Source organism: Periplaneta americana, chromosome 1 (genome assembly GCF_040183065.1).
Source record: "Periplaneta americana isolate PAMFEO1 chromosome 1, P.americana_PAMFEO1_priV1, whole genome shotgun sequence".
In the NCBI taxonomy this organism is placed as follows: domain Eukaryota; kingdom Metazoa; phylum Arthropoda; class Insecta; order Blattodea; family Blattidae; genus Periplaneta; species Periplaneta americana.
In genome coordinates, this window is record NC_091117.1 from 20468572 (window position 1) to 20484377 (window position 15806).

Consider the following 15806-nt stretch of genomic DNA (forward strand, 5'->3'; position numbering starts at 1 on the left):
TCTTCGAGTTGACCCTTCAGCAGAAAGGCACCCAATTTCCTCGTACACCTCATACTTACCAGCCCGGCGAAGTTCATTGGCAATCATGGAGCAAATTTTATTATTTATACAATATAAATGCATTTAAAATATGATAAAATCGCATATAAACAAAAAATAAAATCAGAAAAATTAACTTAAAGTTATGAAAAAAGTCAGGTCTGAATGTTAACAAAATATGTTACGTTTCTATCTCTTGGCGTTTAGCGACTTTTGAAGAACTGTGAAGTTAACATTTTATTTTTTTTTATTTTATAATCTAAATTTGAAAACATTAATTATATGATACAATTACTGCTTTATTAAACAATATGATATAAAAAATTTAAATGTTTGTGGTAACTACTTTTTAATCATTTAAAAAAAAACTTTCCTTAATATAAATTACAGTAACTTCGCTAACAGTTTAGAATGAAGTTAAACCCGGTAAATCTTAGTCTGTCTGATTCCTATGTACCTGTCTGTTATGTTTCCGGCTATGTTATGTGCCCGGTTTCTTCAACCTTTGTTAAAATGCACCTAAAATATCGTTAATTAACTGTAAGTTAAAAGTATGAATTACTGTTAAAAATATTGCGTTTCTTCAACTTCACATTTCACATTTTAACATTCTGTTTGTTAACTCTCCGTTAGGACCAGAGATTCTAGAGTTTAACCATAACCTATAAACAAGTATAGGCTCGCTTCTGTTTTCTGAACTCTGACAATTGCGATTCTCGCTTGTTTCCGTTGTTTGATTCAGAGAGGATAGAAGTCTTTCTATTCTCTCAGGTTTGATTTCTGCTTCTTTCCTCGTCTGTATCACAATAGCGTGGAGCGGTGTATTGGTATTGCTGTTGTGAAATGGAAAACACTGGAACAAAAAGAAATAGTGGGACTAATTTCTCTTCGTTAGAAAGAAACCTTCTGCTGGAAATTATTTCGCAGTATAAACTAATTAATGAGAATAAACAAACAAACGGATATAAGTTGAAAGCCAAAAGTGAGGCTTGGCAGAAAATAGCCTATACCCTTGTATGAACTTCTGTTCTATCAAATCATAGAAATCAACTCGTCTGTTTGTGTATTCATGGATATCATTTTCTAAATAATCCAGATATATAAGTTCAGCATCTAACGACCATATTGAATACTTCTATGCTAACAGAGAGTTAAATGATTTAACTGCATGAAATTGGGCAGTTAAATTAACATGGGTTTTAACAGCCTGTTAGTACTAGAGTCGACGGCAATTCGGAAGGCGGTTGTCTGCTAGCGTTTGCGTCGAGAGAGACAGATAGAGAGAGCAAGGCAGCGTACAACATTGCCACATCGTACTTCACGAGCACGTGCAATACAAATAGCGTAGGAGAGAATTTAAATTATCAAAAGACAATAATGACCTTAGCCGTTGATTACTGTAAGCATGACACCAAACAAACCCTCTTTCCTTCACTAACAATATTCTTTGCACGGTTCTCAATCCCACACCACATGCTTCTGCGGTCGTTTCTTGCATGTTGGCAACGTTGCTGCCAACATCAAGATGGCCGGCAGCATTCTGCTCGTCAACGTTTTTAAAATAATTATACACCTTAAACACTATTTTCCGCGCCTGCTTGTGTAATACTTGTCTTTTTACAGGCTCTTCTTCTATTTATTTACCTTACATACATACAGTAAATGTTACTTTTACTTATTCAATGTATTGAAACACTCGCACGTGAACAAACGAACTCGGGAAATGCTTGTTATAGATTTATTCTGATTGGTTCTATGTACAAGCTTGTGACGTCACATACCAGAAATGCTACGGCTTCCGAAATGCCGTCTAGTCTAACAGTAGTTGAAGAAATGCTTCAATTGTTAAGTTTACAGTTAAAATGGAATAACACACTGTTATATAATTTAACAAAGGTTGAAGAAACCGGGCCTAACAGTTTAGAGTGAAGTTAAACCCGGTAAATCTTCGTCTATCTGATTCCTATGTGCCTGTCTGTTATGTACTTCGGAAAATAGCCGTTTGTGGGTAACGAAAACCATTCGGATATTATCTCTACCGCCCCTCATACTTGCAAGAAGTGACCGTTGTATCCATGGGCCGATGTAGCGGGCTTTGTCTCGATACGAACCCCGCTAATCCCTTAGCGCGACACTGAAACTGTGTAAGAATTTGGAACCGTAGACAAATGAGAACAAAGGTCGCTTTGTTTGGAGTAATGGCCTGAAGGACGGCAGCACAAATTGCAGTCTGGTCATCGAGTTCGAGGGGTTGTCTTGTATGGCTACGTACAACGGTGAAGACGACAGCCCGGAATACTTGGACGCAGATGGCCCGTGGTGCTGCGACGATCATGGCTTGTGGTACGACGGCCAAGGCTTGTGTTACTTCGAAGACCAGAGTCCGTGGTACTTCGATGGTGAGAACGTGTGGTTCGAAGAGACCGAAGGGTCTTTGAATCTTTTGCACACTGTGAGTACTCTGAAAGAACAGGCAATAACTAGGGTACGGACATCTAGTCCCTTATCTATTTTGTTTGCTACGTCCTAGACGTATGTTATTCAGGTATTTCTGCGTTTCATGGACACAGGATCCCCCTATTAAAATTCTATATAATCTAAAACGCTTAAATGGACCATAAACTCCTATAAATACCTAAAAACTATGTTTGTGCCTGGAAAGAACCTTTTTCGTAACTTGCATATTATATTTAAAATAAAAATACAGGTACTAAAATATAGATATTAATCATTTTTCTTAATCATTAATATTATTAGGTGAACAATATACTGTATTTTAGATAGACGGATGAATGAATGAATGGATGGATGGATGGATGGATGGATGGATGGATGGGTGGGTGGGTGGGTGGGTGGGTGGGTGGATGGATGGATAGCTACTTTATTGTTTGGACATAAGTACATTATGCATAGCAACATCAATATAAATAAAATCATACAAGATTATTTGCCAAGTTAAAATATTCGTTAATGCTATACAAACTGTGTTCATAAAATTTTTATGAATTAACGATTTAAATGAATTATAATTTAAATTTTTAGTTGAATTTGGTAAGCTATTATAAAACTTCAGAGACATATAATAAAAACTGTTTTGTGTAGTCTTTTATCTGCATAAATCAAGTCTTATATCGTTACAACTTCTCGTATGGTGTTCGTGAAAATGAAAGTTCAAAGGGAAATTATCTATATTCATTTTGGTATATAACAAACACTGCAATAAGTGCCTTTTGTACCTATTGTGATCTTATCTTCCTACTAGTAGATATATGTATAATTTCTCGCATTCTTTTTGCATTTGTGTTTTTTGTATTTGTATCTGCAATTTTACTACTACTGTATTTCTTATTTGCTTCTTCTCTCTGCATTTATTTTTCGTATATGCCTGTTTGTATTCTGTTGGTGTGGTAGAGAAGGCCTGATGACCTTAGTTCCGCCAGATTAAATAAATAAATAAATACATAAGTAAATAAGGCAATAAGTAAATAAGTAAGTAAATAAATAAGTAAATAAATAAATAAATAAGTATTTAAATAAGTAAATAAATAAGTATTTAAATAAGTAAATAAATAAGTATTTAAATAAATAAATAAGTATTTAAATAAATAAATATTTAAATAAATAAATAAATATTTAAATAAATAAATAAGTATTTAAATAAATAAATATTTATTTAAATAAATAAGTATTTAAATAAATAAATAAATATTTAAATAAATAAATATTTATTTAAATAAATAAATATTTATTTAAATAAATAAATATTTAAATAAATAAATATTTAAATAAATAAATAAGTATTTAAATAAATAAATATTTAAATAAATATTTAAATAAATATTTAAATAAATATTTAAATAAATATTTAAATAAATAAATAAATAAATAAATAAGTATTTAAATACATAAATAAATAAGTATTTAAATAGATAAATAAGTATTTAAATAAATAAATAAGTAAATATTTAAATAAATAAATAAGTATTTAAATAAATGAATAAATAAGTAAATATTTAAATAAATAAATAAGTATTTAAATAGATAAATAAATAAATAAGTATTTAAATAGATAAATAAATAAGTATTTAAATAAAATAAATATTTAAATAAATAAATAAATATTTAAATATTTAAATAAATATTTAAATAAATAAATAAGTATTTAAATAAATAAATAAGTATTTAAATAAGTATTTAAATAAGTAAATAACTAATAAATAAATAAATAAAATGCAAATATGCCCCAAAAACTATAAAAATGCTATTTAAAATGTAAAAAAAAAAAAAAATCTTGCAGACCACACTGGTGTCGCAAGTTCGTTCCATATTGGTCTTAGAAGCGGAGGAAAGAAGATTTTACCTGATTTCCTGGAATGAATTTCTTTTGGAAAAGTCCATCCTAGCATAAAAGGGGTGCTAGGTTGTTCAGGTTAGGCAAGTGCTTACAAATTAATTTTCGTGTCAATCCATCTCTGCTTCAATCCCCTATTTAAATCACTAAATGCAGTTAATTTAGTCTACAAACTGATTTGTTTTCGTATTAAACATGTTATCATTAAATTCTGTTGAAAGTCACGCGCCCTTGAAGCAGGTAGAATTCTATTGTAACACAAACCTTGCACAAAATACCAAGAAATTATGAAAGAGGGTAGGGGAAATAACGGGAAAACATCTTTAACAGGGCGATACCAAGTGAAAAATTGAGTAGTACCGAATATTAAAACCAAGTCAATTGAAAATATATTAATAATAATGATAATGATAATAATAGTAATAATAATAATAGTAATAATAATAATAATAATAATAATAATAATAATAATAATAATAATTACTTGCTTTTAAGGAACCCGGAAGTTCATTGCCGCCCTCACATAAGCCCGCCATTGGTCCCTATCTTGAGCAAGATTAATCCAGTCTCTACCATCATATCCCACCTCCCTCAAATCCATTTTAATAATATTTTCCCATCTACGTCTCGGCCTCCCCAAAGGTCTTTTTCCCTCCGGCCTCCCAACTAACACTCTATATGCGTTTCTGGATTCACCCATACATGCTACATGCCCTGCCCATCTCAAACGTCTGGATTTAATGTTCCTAATTATGTCAGGTGAAGAATATAATGCGTGCAGCTCTGCGTTGTGTAACTTTCTCCATTCTCCTGTAACTTCATCCCTCTTATTGATTTCCTAAGAACCTTATTCTCAAACACCCTTAATCTCTGTTCCTCTCTCAAAGTGAGAGTCCAAGTTTCACAACCATACAGAACAACCGGTAATATAACTGTTTTATAAATTCTAACTTTCAGATTTTTTGACAGCAGACTAGATGACAAAAGCTTCTCAACCGAATAATAACAGGCATTTCCCATATTTATTCTGCGTTTAATTTTCTCCCGAGTGTCATTTATATTTGTTACTGTTGCTCCAAGATATTTGAATTTTTCCACCTCTTCGAAGGATGTCTCCAATTTTTCTAGTTCCATTTCGTACAATATTCTGGTCTCGAGACATAATCATATACTTAGTCTTTTCGGGATAACTTCCAATAATAATAATAATAATAATAATAATAATAATAATAATAATAATAATATTTTTTTATCGTTATATCAGGATTTCTCCAAAATTTACCATCGTTGTAATGATGGATATTTAAAATGTAGGAAATAAGTCGGGACCGATAAAGTTTATCGTTGCAACAGGGTTTAACGTTACATCGGTGTTCTTTGTACGGAGGTTTGATTGTAGTAATCTTGAACTCTATAAACTTTAGATATGAGAAAAGTGATACTGTCGGTACGGTGCTAACTGTTCCTGTTCCCCGGAAATACTACGTTCAAATAATAGTACCGTATAATGTAACTACTGTACACAGTGGTAAAGTGTGTACGTACGACTAGTATGTAATATAACGCAAGTACAGGTGGCGCAGATAAAAGTAGCCTGTGTAAGTATAGAGTAAATACAGAAGCGAAGTGCTAAAAACGACTCGCCTTTTCTAGAAGATGTTGGAAGTGGAATACACAGCTGTGCACGTCTAATCATGTTCAGATACACCCGGCGTAAAGTATGGATATCTCTCTTTCTTTTTTTTTTTTTTGCATTTTGCACAGACCTCGTAGCACGCCACTTCTAAACCAAACCCTGTATTCCTCTCTTTGCCGGTTGTCCTCTATCCGGAAACTTTCCCCTGAAAATTCCCCCGGTTTTCTTACTTTTTGAAACAGTTCCATGTAAGAAACTGTTCCAAAATAACAGTTACATTATTTTTCTCTCATCTCTGAAATATACATAGACAATTATTGATATTGATATTAATATCAAAGTAGGCTTTTTGTCAGTGGCGTAGCATGAAATTTTGAGCAGGGGAAGCTAACTCAAGTTGTCTTTCATGCAATATGAGAAAACGTATTACAAAAATACAGTCTTAAAATAAATAGCAGTCAATGTCAAGTCAGCAGTCGAAGATTGGTTGGAACCTCGTAAGTAACACCAATAAGGCATGACCTCAAATGAGACGTAATAAAATACGATTTCACGGTTTACACATATCTCTAACAAATAGACACGTATACGTATAACATTAGCTCACTCCCTGTCATACTTAGAGAAATCACAATATTAGTATCATTACGTAAGTATGCGTCTGTCTTTTGGTTCTGTCCTTCATTGACGGCAAGGGAGTCGGTCATTTGTTTTTTAAATCACGCTTTTGTTCGTAAGTCAGTCTTGATAATACAATTGTCCTAAAAAATTCAAGTAAATTAGTGTCAGGAACTATTATTTCACTCATTATTTATTATATCAGCCACAATGCACACTAACACTTCAACTGAACACAACTGACGAAAAGGGATAACTCGGAAACTACTTATTTTAAATGTTAAAGCTAGCTTCTTTGCGAGCCTTGCGACTAGGGTAGTTTAAAAGGGATGGAAAATCTGCGGGGTGTATTACACAGAAGAAACCAGTCTGCTTGGAAGCTGGTGTGTGCAGGCTTCTTGTTTACTGCTGCATCACAAATCATCCTGAGCTGCCGCATCACAATATTAACGCGTAAATATAAATTCTATTAAAATTAATAAATAATTTTCTCCATAAACTGCAGGTTTATTATGAAATTATTATTAACTGGGGAAGCTGAGCTTTTTAGCTTACATTGACGCTACGCCACTGCTTTTTGTGCATCCGTTACGGAATTAATTATTGCATGCCGACTGTGTTGTCCAGCTAAGCCGACTTCAGAGTCGCACTACGCATTTCTCTCCAGTTTACACCTTTGGTGCTAGTATACTGTACTTCTTAGAGCCACCTAAGTCGTCAAATACCCATCAGGGGTCTTGAGCCCTGATAGCTTCGATTGCTCTTCATAGATCTCTGATAGTTTAGAATCCACCAGTCTTTGGACAAACCGTGAGGAATACTCACCACGGCGCACGGCCGATCCGGCGCAGCACAAACACAAGTGGTGCCCTCTTTTTTTGGAAACTGAGATAATGTTGTTTAGTCAACTGTCCGAAGATATGTCTGAACCTCACAAGTGATACCAAGAAGGCACCACTTATGAGGCAACTAGGCCAAGAGATAATGGGGTAGGGTGGCCAGTTCCTTTCCCCCTCCATTGCGTCAGATGTAATAATGAAAGAGTAATAGTTATGGAAAGCGTTGGTGGAATGAAGAGGATAAACGGGAGAATCCTAATGAAAATGAAATGTAAAATATTTTATTTTCTGAATTACATATACTTGACAAAGGAAGTATTGATTCTCAGGTGAAACTTTTAGGAATAGTTTTGGATTCTAAAATGACATGAGCTACGCTATTGATTCTGTCTATACTAAACTGTCGAGAGTTTATTTTTTTTTAAATCTCGTACCAAAAATGTATCTGAAAAATGCCTACCCATATTTTGCTCTTTTCTTTAGCATACCTATTGTCTTAACGTACCTATTTGTATATGAGGTAACGGTAGTGATGTCTCAAAAGTGTTGGTTTTACAAAAAAAATACTTAAAACTGAAAAACGTAACTGTAACTAACCAATATGTTTATAATAATAATAATAATAATAATAATAATAATAATAATAATAATAATAAATAATAAATAATAATATTATTATTATTGTTTTGTTATATTATTATTATTATTATTATTATTATTATTATTATTATTATTATTATTATTATTTGTGGTGGTGGTGGTGGTAGTAGCAGCAGCACGTATGGGCGAATCTAAAAATGAATATAGGCTATTAGTTGGGAGGACGGAGGGAAGACCTTTGGGAAGGCCGAGACGTAGATGGGAGGATAATATTAAAATGGATTTGAGGGAGATGGGATATGATGTTAGAGACTGGATTAATTTTGCACAGGATAGGGACCGATGGCGGGCTTTATGTGAGGGCGGCAATGAACATCGGGGTAACTTGAAAGCCATAAGTAGTAGTAGTAGTAGTAGTAGTAGTAATAATAATAATAATAATACCAGTAGTAATAATAATACTACTAATAATAAAAACAGTAATAGTAATAATAGTAGTATTAATAATGATCTTGACGTTAAGAAGGGACTACAAGATTTCGTAAATACCTATTAAAAAGTTATACATTGGTTGAACCTTACGTTAGATTAACCAATCCGTAAAGTTATCTAAATTCGATGGCTGTTTTACTATTAATACATTTCTTCAAGAAAATGGTACAGTCACTGTAGAAAATGAGTCACAGTTCTGCCATCTATCAGCAGTATGCGGAACCTGAATCACGCAAATGAAGTGTAAAGGCATTACATACCAACACACATTTCTTTAAGAAATGCTCACTTTAAATTTTAATGTATTTAAGAAATCGTTGTACAAATGGCTTGTTGACAGTTCCTTTTATAATATAATGAAATATCTTGATAGTAGTGTAAATATGGTTAATCGATTTTATTGACATTTTTTTATGTTCCATTCAATCTACTTCATTTGTTTATTACTCACTATGTATTTCATTGTATTTTGAGCATATGTACAGCATATCGTCGTTGTTCCTGCAATAACTCCTATGTGACATATTTATCGATGTTCAGATTTTTGCTCTATTAAATAACTCAAATAGTAATACAGCAAATAATAAAATCTCCTATATGTAATTATTATATTTCTTTGTTTCGAAAATGTAAGAATTCACAGTCTGCTATGTACGGCTGTCATAGGATGAATAAATGTGTTTTTTCTTCCTACTGAACAATTTTATATTTTGCACATAGGAGTTTTTGCAGGAACAACGACGATAGGTTCATGCTCATGACAATAAAGACAGACAGATTGATTAATTGATTGATTGATTGATTGATTGATTGATTGATATGAGAAATCGTCACCTGGCTTTGGTCACTACAAAATATAGGTCCGACATCTCCGGATTTTGAACTCGGGGTCCTTGATCGTTGCAAGTTAGTGCTTTACAACTGACTTAGGCTACACGGACGACTTTCTGAAAGCAATTTCTCTTTACTAGAAATGCTGAAAAAGGGTAATCTATTTTCGTTATAATCTCGAAATATTTGTTTGGATCGCAGTACCGTACCTTTATACTTTGTATAGACCTAGTAAGTGCAAATAGTTGGCCATCATTTCAGACTTTGGACACACCGTCATGGGGTAGATTACTATTGATATGACTACAGTTACTGAAGTCATGTTACGGACTGTAGGGCCTGGGAAATGTACAGGGACATCATTTTATTTTTACTTCAATTTTTATTGTACCTGAGTTTTTGAATGTACTTCACTTCCACCTCTTCTACTAATGAAGTTCAACCGTCCTCCACACAGATCCAAGACCCCATATACAGTCATAGTAGCCTTACGGTCATAGTAAACAGTACGTTCCAAAAATATGTTCGCGTTTTCCAGTGACGAAAGAGCTTTTAATATTGCATAATTTTCCATTTGCCTACGTCGCATCCCGGTTTCCCCTACCTGCTTCTATTCGCCTCTCTGTAAATGCTAGTGGCTGGGCTGTCTTAGTTCTTTCCTGAGAACATTAATTTCTGTTAGGAATTGGACGTCTACGTAATATTATAGCCTACCCATACAATTGTTTAAAATAACTTAAATAAAGGGGCCTAGTTAAGTAATTAACTGTCACGTGATTTGCTCCCTTTCTACGACGCTGCGACGTAACCACAGTAGATAGCATTTCTGAGTAATTTTATCTTTTCGGATCGGGCAGAAGTGAAGATTGAATTTACAGTACGTAAGGTCTCTTTTATAGAGTATACAGAATTATTTCAACATGAGTTACTGATACGAAGTACGAACCTGGTAATTGGAATTACGTACAATAGTCTATAGTGCGATAATATGCACATTAGAACTGAAGCCTGTATCGAAATGAACGGCCACCATTTTCAAAAATGTGTTTAAATATCCATATTATGATTATTTTTCAATTTAATTTCATTCTCTATAGTGTACGCTAATTTGCTGTAGACAGTATAATACACGCTGCATAATGAATACGTCCGCATGGAAAGCTCAGTTCGTGAGTAAAAACACTCATTGTTAATACTGACTGTACTGTATTTTGATTAAATAAAAACCTAATGAAAATTATCAAACTCAAAATCGCGATATTTCCTAGTTTACGTAAATGGATGAAATACTTTTCTTCCTTCCTCTACCTAGTAAAGTGATTTGTTTGTATATTACGCCAGTATCATCTAACTCCAGTCGTGGAAGGGGTAGCAAACGGTGTTTCCGGTTCTTAATCGTTGATCCAAAGGTATAGCCAGGTTAATATTTGAAATGTTAGTAAAAATGAAATGATGTCCCTGTATCTGTGAATATGAAACTTAATCTTCTTCCTCAAATAGGCTATACAGACCGACACAAAGGTGACTGTACAGTACTTTCTCGTAACCTTCAGTTTCTTTATCATTTTATTACCGTTGGTAGTGTGTTTACTTGAAATGTTATTAAAAAAGACTTACGTAAATGAAATAATTTAACATATACATCTTGCAACTTACAGACGGCTTTCAGGGAACCCGGAAGTTCATTGCCGCCCTCTCATAGCTCCCGCCATTGGTCCCTATCCTGAGCAAGATTAATTCACAATTCATATTGATTTTCAGATAACCCGATTAACATAATATATAACATACAGAACAACCGGTAATATAGCTGTTTTATAAATCATAACTTTCCCGCTTTCTTGAGATACTGGATGACAAAGGCTTCTCAACGGAATAATAGGAGACATTTCCCTTATTTCATTCTGTGTTTAATTTCCTCTTCAGTGTTATTTATATTTGTTACTATTGCTCCTACATATTTGAATTTTTCCACCGTTTCAAAGGATAAATTTTCAATTTTTATATATAAACCCATTTCGTATTATGTTCTGATCACGAGACATAATCATATGCTTTGTTTTTTCCGGGTTTACTTCCAAACCTATCTCCTTACTTGCTTCATGTAAAATTCCCTTGTTTTCCCTTATCGTTTGTGGATTTTCTCCTAACATATTCACGTCACCTAGATATTGTAAACAAGCAGCTGATGTAACCCGTTCGATTCCAGACCCTCTCTGTTTTCCTGAACTTTCCCAATGGCATATTCTAGAGCAAAGTTAAAAAGTAAAGGTGATGGTGCATCTCCTTGCTTTAGCCCGCAGTGAATTTTAAAATAGAGAAACTGGTCTATACGGACTCTGCTGTACGTATCACTGACACACATTTTAATTAATCGAATTAGTTTCTTGGGAATACCAAATTCAATAAGAATCTTATATAAATTTCTTTCTTAACAGAGTCATATGCCTTTTTGAAATCTATGAATAACTCCCATTTTTTTTCCTCCAGTCTGTAGAATACAAAATATCTGATCAATAGTCGATACCTTGATTTAATTAACTTATTACTCCATTAAATATCAAACCAGATTGTTATTTGCGTTTCATGAATTTACTTGCTCTAGAGTTTATAGACAAAATGAAATCCTCTTGTAATATTACCAATGAAAATTACGTCAGGAATAAGTTTCGTAAATGGGTGGTGAAATCGGGTCAGACTTTAGCGAAACGCAATGTAGCCTATATTTGCTTTGATTAATCTCTTCCGAATTTTAGAATTGGAAAGGCATGTTTGTGTTAGTTGCGTAGCCGATGTACGTTTTTACGTTGTATTCTGACAGCTGATCTCCCGGTTGCTTATCGACAGGGGCTGCAATTGAACTCAAAGTAGAATTTATAATTAAACTTTTGCTTGGAACGAAAGGAAAAAAAGTTATGAACATTCTTCCTTTCGGCGGCGTAATTATGGCTTTAGTACTGGAGATAAGCATCAAATGGCGGGAACTTCCTCTCTTCCCAAAATATCTTCGGACATTACGAGTTCTGTTACATTTTAAGTATATTCCTGAAGGAAAATATTACGAAAGTATTCATACGAATGTTGGAGATAGTCCCTAGAATCTTATGTTTGTATATCGGTATGTGCAGGGTTACTACAAATGAAATAGACACTTCCAATATATTATACAAGCTGAACTATTATGCGAATAGACACAGACAAGTACCGGTATTATTTTTACAGGGTTTTATAAGAGTAGGCCTACCAGATAAATGAGATAATTGTCTTATTTTAATATAGTGTAGGACTTTGTAGGATAATTGAATATCAAAATATGACAAACACGTAAACATATGTTTCATATAATTGAGGTGCTAGGTGCAATAAGAGATTAAGTTGAAAACCTATGTTTTAAAAAAATACAATGTCAAAGTTTTAGAACAATGTAGAAATTTTAATAATACATACTGTAAGCTCTTATCATTTGTTTCGTATAATATTTTAAACTGTATAAACGACTCAAATCCCATATCAGTTAAAATAAAAAAAAAAACATTTTTAAATATTTGTAAATCTATACTAATAATAAATCTGTAGCCAAAATTTTTTTGGTAATTTTCGATTTTCCCAACATAGTTGGTGTTAACATGTATAATTAACCACCCTGAAACCGAAAATCGCTTTTTTAATTTTTGTCTGTCTGTCTGGATGTTTGTTACCTTTTCACGCAATAATGGCTGAACCGATTTACATGAAAATTGAAATATAGGCTAAATTAAGTTCGTTGTAACTTATATTTTAGGCTATATGGCATTCAAAATACTTTATTTAAAAGGGGGGGTTATAAGGGGGCTTGAATTAAATAAATCGAAATATCTCCCTTATTATTAATTTTTGTGAAAAGTTTTGCATAACAAAAGTTTCTTTAAAAATGATTTCCGATATGTTTCATTCCAAGCAAAATTTTGATGGGACCAAATTGCACCAAAAACAGATGTTCTCTGAACCAAATGATCATATTTTAATTATTTGAATGTAATAACAATTAAGAAATATGTTAAAGGAATTATCATTGCACTAAATGGTGATCTCTGGACCAAAATGACCGTATTTTAATTTTTTTAATACAATTTAAATTAAGTGACATATTAAACGATATATCCTTCTATCAAACACGAATGTTCCCTGGATCAAATGTCCTATTTTAATTATGTAATTACTTTATATTTATTTCTAACAGGTGCAGCGGAGCGCACGGGTATGGCTAGTAAAGAATAAAAACATATGTCGTTACTCGATAACAGTCTGAGACTTCTTAAATTTAGACAACCTATGCATTGAAACCAGTAGAAAAGTGTTACTTCACTAATATATACGAACTTTATTGAATGAATAATAAGAAATAATAGTACATTAAGCCTTCAACTTATAAAGTACCATAAAGTGGGGTGACTTTGAACGCCGAGGTGACTTTGAACAGTAATTTAGCGCCTTTCTAAATTAAATGCTGTACCCTATTGCGAAAGAACTGAACTAGTTTATTGACAACTTAAACAGTTTTATCGCAATTGGGCACAGCATTTAATTTAGAAAGGCGCTAAATTACTGTTCAAAGTCACCTCGCCGTTCAAAGTCACCCCTCTTTACGGTAATACAAAATAAGAATTTCTACCGATAAGCCCTTACATTTCTTTAATTGGCTAGTGTTCTGAAACTAAAAATGTGTTGTTAATTGCTTTGTACAGATTTTATTTTTCAACTTTTAACTAAAAATTACATCATTCATACGCACTTACCACAAAAAAATTGTTATAAATCATACGACTTCAGGAACTTTATTCTTTACAGTTTAATTATGCATCCTAATGTACAGTCTTAAATAATTTACAAGAGTGGCGTGATTTGTAACAATTGTGGTGATAAATGCGTAAGAAAATATAATTTTGTAGTTAAAAATAGAAAAAAATTATATACGAAGCAAATATGGAATTCATAACATGTTTTTAGCTTCAGAATACTATGATGAAAGAGTGATGGAACGGAGAAAAATTCTCTCCGGCGCCGGGATTTGAACCCGGGTTTTCAGCTCTACGTGCTGATGCTTTATCCACTAAGCCACGCCGGATACAACCCCGACGCCGGCTAGAATCGTCTCAGATTAAGTTCCATCTCTTGGGTTCCCTCTAGTGGCCGCCCTCTGCACTACGTCATAGATGTCTATGAACGCAGGACCGAAGTCCATACATGTGTTGAGGTGCACTCGAATGAGTGACTGGTTGGCCGGGATCCGACGGTATAGTGGCTTAGTGAATAAAGCATCAGCACGTAGAGCTGAAAACCCGGGTTCAAATCCCGGCGCCGGAGAGAATTTTTCTCCGTTCCATCACTCTTTCATCATATGATGACGCAGAATATCTGCATGGAAATATCATATGTACTTCGGTACATCAAAATATATATTCAGAATACTAGCTAATTAAAGAAGTGATATTCCTGAATAGTTCATTCTTTATTTTTAACATTCTTTTACCCTTAAAACTCAAGAATAATGGAATTTACAAACAACTTCAAATTAGTGTAACTCTGAAAATATCGAGATTAGGACAAATTTTTGTATGATTTTTTGTTCAAAATGTCTTCGGAAATAAGCTCCGTAAGCGACGGTAAATCCTCATGAATCGCTCTGTCTAATATACATCCGAGTGCACCTCAACACATGTATGGACTTCGGTCCTGCGTTCATAGACATCTATGACGTAGTGCAGAGGGCGGCCACTAGGGGGAACCCAAGAGATGGAGCTTAATCTGAGATGATTCTAACCGGCGTCGGGGTTGTATCCGACGTGGCTTAGTGGCTAAAGCATCAGCACGTAGAGCTGAAAACCCGGGTTCAAATCCCGGCGCCGGAGAGAATTTTTCTCCGTTCCATCACTCTTTCATCATATGATGACGCAGAATATCTGCATGGAAATATCATATGTACTTCGGTACATCAAAATATATATAAAATATATATAATATACATGTTACATAGCTCCATATTGGTCACGCCTCATTTCAGTAACTGGTCCAACAGTGCTCCCATACATTGGGAGTAGGCTGCACCGAAGAACACACTTTGCATTTTCTGTGTTTGGCGTACTATATACCCAATGTACGAGTGTCTTTAACTTTAGCCTTTGGGTAACTGAAATATTTAGCCTTAAGTATAATATTTGATCACTTCTCTTGTCCATGAGAGATCTTCTGATACATAATTTAAAGTGATGTGAAATGACTATTTACTATCTTGGGATGACTAAGAAACTTACAAAACTCTATATTCGCTATTAATACTATGTTTTCGGCTTATTACGACAGCCGCCCGGTACATGGTTTTTGAGTCTTTAGTGTAACTATGTTAATCTACAGTTGCTGGATG

General features: G+C 33.5%; 1 protein-coding gene across 4 annotated transcripts in view; it reads left to right on the plus strand.

Annotated features, from left to right (window-relative positions):
* The window catches only part of Larp4B (La-related protein 4B), a 330307-nt gene that overhangs the window by 117887 nt on the left and 196614 nt on the right, over positions 1–15806 (plus strand). The window lies entirely within an intron of this gene.